This window comes from Ascaphus truei, chromosome 4, assembly GCF_040206685.1.
Source record: "Ascaphus truei isolate aAscTru1 chromosome 4, aAscTru1.hap1, whole genome shotgun sequence".
Classification (NCBI taxonomy): Eukaryota; Metazoa; Chordata; class Amphibia; order Anura; family Ascaphidae; genus Ascaphus; species Ascaphus truei.
The window spans coordinates 404,383,455-404,392,143 of NC_134486.1; positions in this window are offsets into that span (position 1 = coordinate 404,383,455).

The following is an 8,689-nucleotide window of genomic DNA, read 5'->3' on the forward strand; positions in this document are numbered from 1 at the left end:
CAGCGGGAATAAAATGCTTCAATCCCTGCTGGAAAATAACTCAATGCACTCGGGCAGAAAACAGTCACAAACCTCAATACACCCGGGTATACCCGAATTCGTGGGACTAGCCGAGCTCGAATAAAGTGTGTCGCCAGTGTATACACTAATATAGTATAGCCTAGCCACTAGGCCTCACATGGCTGTACCTCCCAATACTCCTCTCCCTTTCAATAGAGTCACTGTTCCCCCAAAGTACCTAGGGGCCCTTGGGCACCCAACCAATCCGGTGTCCACAAGGGCAAATCCCCCACCCAATGTGTGGTATAGCGCTGCCCACTAATGTGTGAAGGTGAGTTGGTGCACCCCCCTCCCCACGCACATCCCATCTCCTCTCCCCATCCCCCTGCGTATCAGGGGATAATCGCAGCATGTTACGTGATGTAGCTGCAGGACAAAGTCCAATAGACAACAGCCCTATGCGTTTCGTCGCACTGTTGGCGACTTCCTTAAGGGCGTGCACCCCTGAGGACAAACCATCAATTTTTATGGTTTTCTCCAAAACCACTATTGTAATACATTGAATTACGTTATGCGGCATGCGCTTCTATTTTTTTGTCTTTTAGAATCTTCCTGGAACTAGTCATTCCATCTGAAGCAGCTAAGACCCCACTGATTTAGGTTGGAGAGTACTTGGCCCATTTCATGGACTCCCCGACCGCTCACCAATTTGGACAATAGAGACAGGGACCACCTCATAAACCTGCTCCTGGAATTAGCCAAACTAGTTATATATGTCCTGAAAGCAATGTTTGTACTTCTCAAAGAGGTGTACTGTATTATGGTACCACTATTCCTATGATCCATTCGGGAGATCCCCTCTGTCAGCAGTCTGTCTCCGGTCTCCGGCTCCCTGCAGCTGGAATCTGCTGATCAGCTCTCTCCAGTCTCCACCTGGGACACATGCGGGTACCTACAGTATACACAGGAGGCTATGGGTTGTGCCTCACTCTCAGCTCCATGCGGATCTGCCTCATAGTCCCTCCTCCTTTAGCAGCCTTGCTACAGACTTACCACAGTCGCATGTTCATGGAGAGGAACCCGCTAGTGTTCTAGTGTTGCTGGGCATACCCAGGGGCTTAAATTTTTATTATAGGTGCACTGGAAATGATGGATTATATATACATTTAGCACAAAATAATTAAAAATAGACAGCACACAAAACCAGCATATAATGGGATACAAAAAAAAAAAAAAAATATATATATATATATATATATATATATATATATATATATATATAAGTTATGGTGAGTAAAAAAAGTGACAAAAACCCTCCACAGGGAAGCAAATATGCAAATATAACTGTATGCTCATATTCATGTCTTAGGCAGGTCTGCAACCCCGCCTTTCCCCATTATCACCCAGCATACAGCACTTCCACTGAAGCAAGACTTCATAGGTAATACTGTGGTTTAACAGGAGCATGGTTTCACAGATAGGGGTGTATTCGAAATGAAAGTGGAGCCGATCCTTATTTGCAACCATATAAACATAAGTTTGCGTGAAGGAAAGCGAGACATGATGAGACAGGGAGACTCCTTGTAGAGCAGCCACGTGTAATGCCAGCATATCACAGGTGTGCTCCACGTGAACAGCTGAGAAGGTGATGATAGGAGCAGTGCTGCTAGTTCCTTGCCCTTATGCACACATCCCAGAGTGCCCCTGTGCAGCTGTCACACACAGTATTCTATACTCTGCTTGCGCTACATTAAACTCTGGTTAGGGACAAAGCGAGCCGTTTTCAAGCAGGAAACATTTTGGTATTTTTTTTACTATTAATGCTCGATTGTGTCTGTGCTCCAGGCGAGGATGTGACCATTTCGGCTGTATACCTGTGTATTTTCATAAATCGGCTGCCGCGTGTGACTGCAATAAAAGTCTTACAATGTGTCCATTTAATTCTGTTTTCTGCCTGTATACTGATTATTCTTGCAAGGTCGACATTACCGCTCCCGTTGCTGCTACTGCGATATTTAACCGGAGAAATAAAGCAGATCTGTTGAAGAAAAAGGGTATTGTGCGTTCCCTCTAGTGCATGTTATTTCTTGTGTTAATCCACGGTAACGGGATAAAAATGCCTGCTCCAGCTGTATTTTTTAGTTAGCAAAAAAAAAATTCCACTATAGCAAATTAAGGGCTATTCTCCATATAATCCAAAAATGCAGCTTCAGCAGTATAACAGCAAAGAAAATGTGCAAAATAACCAGAGCCCTCTTAAGTTTATATAGGGTGGAGAGATACCCGAAGCCGGACCGACAAAATGTTTACATGGATTGTCGCCTGAATTGTACATTTCGGTTAAATAAAAATACCACTTGTGAGCACATTCAGGTCTCAGACTTGTCTTCAAATTGTGTTTTTCGATCAACACATGTAACTAAATGGCTCCTTTAGATTAGGTTCTAAATGTAGACATGTCACTGCAGGCCAATGTGGGAGGCGCGCTGGGATTGTGTTGTATTCCATAAATGTGAGGCCAGTGTTTTTACCAGCTGCATACTCCATAAGGGGAGGAGCGCAGGTGATATGTATTTGTTTCCTGTAAATGTAAAGCCAATTTTATTCCTAGCTGCATACTCCATCAGTATTGCATTACAGTGTCGCTGATACATTCCGTTATAGGGGGAGGCTGTAGCTCACCTGGTTCTGTTCCACTAACCAGTTCTTTGGAGGTGTCTGGCCCCTCCTGTCAGGTTCTGAGCTCCGTACCAACTATCCAGTTTGCAAAAAGGTATAATACACCCCAGTGTCCGGCGTAACTTCGCTCTGGTGGAGGTGGTGAGTGGCTGGCAAACATAAGAGCCATGTGTATGTGTTATTATGTTTCACTAGGGAGTTTGTGCACCCCCAGTTTGCCAGGAGCTTTGTTAAGCCAGCTTTTAATTACACTAAATCACAGAAAGCATTATGCTTCGTTCATTTGACCCTTTCAGGGCACTGTCACATATTTCGTCTAGTCCATGGGATAGTAAGAAATGGTGTTTATTCAGTGTAGGTACCTGCTACATTTGGGGTTTACCCTGACGAGCTTAGCAGGCTTAATCATGTTTTTATCAAAAGATGTCATTAAACGGCTCCTTTGTTATTAGACTCGGGCTGTAAATGTGGAAATGTCGCTAGTAAATTGCAAGCCAATGTGAGAGAAGCGCGGGGACTGTATTTTTGTAGGTCTGCAAACCTGCCTTTCCTCATTATTTCTTCGCATACAATGGGCTAAATCCTCAGAGGTCCATTAAAACTGGTCTACAGTACCAATGTGAGGTTACCTAAACACGTTACGTTAGAACCACGTGGCGTGCAACAGCCAATAGGGCTGGGAGGGTTCCTGGCAGCAAGATAGATACATTTGGTGCTCTAGGAGAGCCACGGCAGTCGGAAGCAGGACAGCAAAGGGATAGGTAAGGACCAGGGAGAAGTGCTACGCTGGATAAGGCCAGAATACCCCTTTAGGTCCCAGCTAGACCCCTCACCATTATATTGTGTGTTGTAGGGCAGGGGTAGGGACGCTTCCCTCAGCACATTAGTTTTAGAAGGCACAGCGGTGACGGACGCACGCGGTGTGCGCGCCCTGCATCTGGGACCAGACCAGGCACCAAGTCAGAGACTATTCCAAGGTGGGACACTCCATCCGGATACCACCCCACGCGCAGGCGGACCTTCAGTGGAACAGATGGATCGGTTGCCTGTTATTACCCAGCGGTACCCGGGTACTGGAGTCCCGGGAAGGTATCTCTACAAGTGCACAAACACATCATGGGGCAGCACTGTCTCACACTTGGGGGTCGGATAAGCCTTCGTGGCCTGGACACTGGGACACTGGTGCCCCTGCACCCAAGTTCTGTGGGGATATTTCCTGGGTTGGTGTTCCTTCATACTGTATGGTATTGCGTGTGTGTTGTTATTACTATTATTACAAGTTCTGTCCAGAAAACACAGTTACATATGTAACCCATATTCCCCCCCCCCCCCCCCTAGACTCATCTGACATATCTAGGGTGCGAGAGGGCGGATTACATGGACTGGTGGTGCATACCTGCGTGGAACAGGAGGGCCTGAGCCTCCCGCGATGGTGTGGGGGATCACAGGACCTGGCTTCTGGAGTAGTAGCCTCCATGCTTTAGTGGTGCAGCGAGGCTCCCAGGGATGTGGGATAGGACCTGTATAGAAGAGTGAACCCTGGTCCCAGGGTGGATGCTCCAGAATCACACAACAGTCTTTGATATAAAAGTATTGTCTCTCTTTATTTGTCGGATCAGCGCCTCCAGCAGAAGTGGCGACAAGCAGCCACAACAACAACAGCAATGCCCCGCTTATCACTCAACCCTCCGCCCTATACAGGTCTTTCCTCCTCTCCTTCCCTCCAAGTTTATCCTCCGACAGGATGGTCTGGGCTGGGGCATCAATACCCCACTGCAAACCTCAGAGGTTATCCTCTGGGTGGGGAATGGATTCTCCCCATCACCCCAGCATTGGGGTGAGGGGCATTGGTCCACTGGATCTATGGTGCTATCAGCTCTACTCAAGGTGGCTGAGTCCCCTCTCCTTTGCATGCTCCAAGCTCAGACTCTGCTTCAGCACTCTCTCCAGACTCTGCTTCAGCACACCTAACTCCAACCAATTTCTTTTTAGACTACCAGGAGCAGCCCACTAAATAGAGACAGCCCTGCCTATCATGATGTCAGCAGGCCCCTCCCCTGTGTCTCTGCCTGCACACAGAGTAAGGGCCTTCCTCCACCAATCAAGTCAGGGCTTGAAGCGGGGAAAACCCATGATCACTACTGGTGCCTGCCCTTAACAGGACTTACCACAGTAGGAAGGAGATAGGTATAGCCGGTGCTGTTTACAGGTGGCTACACATATATCCTGTGTGTGTTGTTACTGGCCATACGGTCCTGGAAGGGGCTATCCCGCTGTGTAGGTTCCCTTTCAGGTGGAGGCGCTGTTAGTAGATACTGATATACACACTCCAGGCTCCCAGTGGTGGAGGATCAGGCCTCATGTTTTCCGCGCAGGTATTAGCAGCACACGTAGTTGCCCTGACACTTGGGAAAGGGATATATATATATATATATAATCAAAAAATAAATAGATGATACCGTTCTGTGGCTAACGAAATGCTTTTATTTGTGCGAGCTTTCGAGATACACTGATCTCTTCTTCCGGCGATGTTACAATGAATGAAGCAAGCAAAAGCTATACAGTACTATAAACAGTGTCTATTGGAATGTTACATACACACTCTTTCATCCCTTGCTTTCAGGAACCTTTTGACACCTCCAGCCATAAAACACATTCACACCGGGGGAAGGACCAGCACAGATAACATTCCAATAGACACTGTTTATAGTATAGCTTTTGCTTGCTTCATTCATTGTAACATCGCCGGAAGAAGAGATCAGTGTATCTCGAAAGCTCGCACAAATAAAAGCATTTAGTTAGCCACAGAACGGTATCATCGATTTATTTTTTGATTATTGAAGCTCGGCTAACACGGTGGACTGATACCACTACATGTATATATATATATATATATATATATATATATATATATATATATATATATATATACTAGCTGATATACCCGGCGTTTCCCGTGATGTAATGTTCTGGCTCCCCCATCCTCCCTCTCAACTCCCTTCCCCCCCTCTTCACAGCTAAATATCATAACTCTAACCCAGACTATTTAAAATTTGTTGCTATTGAAAATGTCAAGCAACATTGGAGGGGACGTAGCAGAGAAACAGACCTCAGTAGAAGAGAAATGTATTGGATACATAAATTAAATACACTTATTCCGTTCGGTCTTAATGCGGATTTTGAAATAACACCTTTTTTGACTACTTAGTCCTGTCATTTAATATGTTTGCTCTCCTGCCACGTCTCTGCTGCTCCTCTGCAATGTTCACAGTATTTTTACTAACTATAATTATTGGCACTTTATATTTCGTTCTACCTCATTGACAACTTTTTACTGTTTGTATTTTATTTATTGTTTTAAAATATATCAATATATTCTTATTCATATCTATCCAGCTATCTGTTTGCTCTCCTTGCCATTTTTTAATTGACGTTTTTTAACCATTTACTTGTCCACTATGCTAAAGTGCTTTGAATTTACTCCCACTAATGCCTGTTTTTTATTCCCTCTCTCTCTCCTCTCATTGCGTCATCCCTATCCAACATCGAGTTATACATATTTTTTCGTTTTTAAGTCACTATTTATGTGTGTATTTGTTTTTTTATTTTTTAGTTAAAGTTTTTGAATAAAGTATTTTTAAAGTGTGTATTTGGACCGCAGAGTTTTTGTGCCTCTTTTGGCTAGCCTGCGTGTTAATTGATTAATTATTTCATTGTTCATGTTGAATCAGATGTGATTAGATTTTTATCACTCACACTATAAATAAGGACCCTCCCATATGGGTAGTTAATTTTCTCCTGAGGAAGCTGTTCTCACAGCGAAACGCGTAGAGCCTGTCCAGTCTGCTGCAGCTGCCCACCAAGTGAAGACGCCTGAAGCTGCTGCCGTTCCGTTGCTGTCTGTCCCCTCTGCCTCTAGCCGGATGTCGTCACCCGCTCACCGGAAGTGACGTCAGACGCCATCCATCGGCGGCAAGCTTGAGTTTGAGGGAAGACACAAGTGACTTTACCATCCAGGACCAGCACTCTACTACCTCACGATACCTTGATATGTACATGTAATATGTACTTATTGTAAGTACATTACCTACTTATTTTTTGTGTGTGATAAAATTGTTCCTGCGATCTATACCATTAGTCCGTTTATATTTTCCATGCACACTCTACCCGGTTTGGATTCGAGTATACCATATTGACATGGTCCCCGTTTGAAGTTTCCCTGATCCTGAATCCTTTCCCTCTACTGGAAATGCAACCTCATCTACACTGACAGAGTCAGAACACTGCTTACTTATATTCCACTTGTTGTAAGTAGGAATTTCTACAGAGCCAAGATACCATTTATACTCCTGATTGTATTGACATACTGCACTATTATTGTTTTTTATTTTTTATCTTTTTTCGGTGTGTTTCAATGGTTCAATCGCTCCCTTCCCACCCCGGACCAAGACTGCTTTTGTAGGGAATCTTTGCATATTCCTTGGAAGGTTGAGAAGTATTGTATTTTGAGTTACACACCTATATGTTATTTTTTCATTACATTTCTTCTATTGAGAGCTTTAGCGCCAATTCAAATCACTTGGGTTCATTCTGTTAGCCACAGAACAGTATCATCTATTTATTTTTTGATTATTGAAGCTCGGCTAACACGGTACTGATACCACTACATGTATATATATATATATATATATATATATACTAGCTGATATACCCGGCGTTTCCTGTGATGTAATGTTCTGGCTCCCCCATCCTCCCTCTCAACTCCCTTCCCCCCCTCTTCACAGCTGTTCAGAGCTGCGCCCCCCCCCCCCCCCACCGTTCACAGCTCTGATTCCCCCCCATTCAATGCTTTGTTTCCCCCCTCCCCCCCTTTCACAGCTCCCCCCCCCCCCTGTTAACAGTTCCGTGCCCCCCGTGTGTTTGGCAGCTGAGCTGACTGAGGGGGGAAGTGTGTGTGTCAGTGAGTGAGTGTGTGTGTCAGTCAGTGAGTGTGTGTGTCAGTCAGTGGGCTTCCCCCCCTTCTCTCCTGACTCCCTCCCCATCCCACTTTTCCTGACTGCCTCTCCCTCCCCCCCTCTCTCCTGACTCCCTCCCCCCTCTCTCCTGACTCCCTCTCCCCCCTCTCTCCTGAATCCCTCTCCCCCCTCTCCTGACTCCCTCTCCCCCCTCTCTCCCCCCCCCCTCTCTCCTGTCTCCCTCTCCCCCCCTCTCTCCTGACTCCCTCTCTCCCCCTCTCTCCTGACCCCCTCTCTCCCCCCTCTCTCCTATCTCCCTCTCCCCCCCCTCTCTCCTGACTCCCTCTCTCCCCCCCTCTCCCTCTCTCCTGACTCCTTCTCCCCCCCCCTGCGCTGGGCGCTGCCATATTACCGGAGGCAGCTGCAGGAGGAAGGGGGTCCTTCCAGAGGCTGCCTGCCCACAGCCTGTCCGCTTGGTGCCACCATTTTACCAGGAGCAGCAGGAGGAGGAGGGTCCTTCCGGGGGCTGCCCAGCCCACTGCCTGTCCCACGACGCTTAACCACTTCAGTGTTGAGAAGCTAGATGTGGTATGGTGAGGGAGAGGCGGCTGGAGGTGGCGGCGGTTCTCCTCCCCCCACGCGGAGCTGTGTCGGCAGCGACACTACCCACATGCTTCTGCTGGCCGGGTCTCAGGTGAGCCTGGTGGATTCCCTGGGGGGAGGTGAGCTGGAGGGGTGATGGGGGGGGAGCCGGCGGGGTGAGCTGGGTGAAGAGGTGTGTGTGTGTGTCAGTTGGGTGAGGCCGAGGGGGAAGGTGAGCAGCGGGTGAGGAGAAGAAGAGAGTGGCAGTTGGGTGACGTCATAGAGCCACCAATCTGATTGGCCAGAGGCTGAGGACCAATCAGATTCACCACATCTAGCACTAACTTCACAAATTTCAATTTTATTATATATAGATATATGATATAAAAATATTACTTGTGAGCACATTCACATGTCATAGACAGGTCTGCAGCGCTGCATTTCGCCATTATCACCTAACATACAGTGCTCCC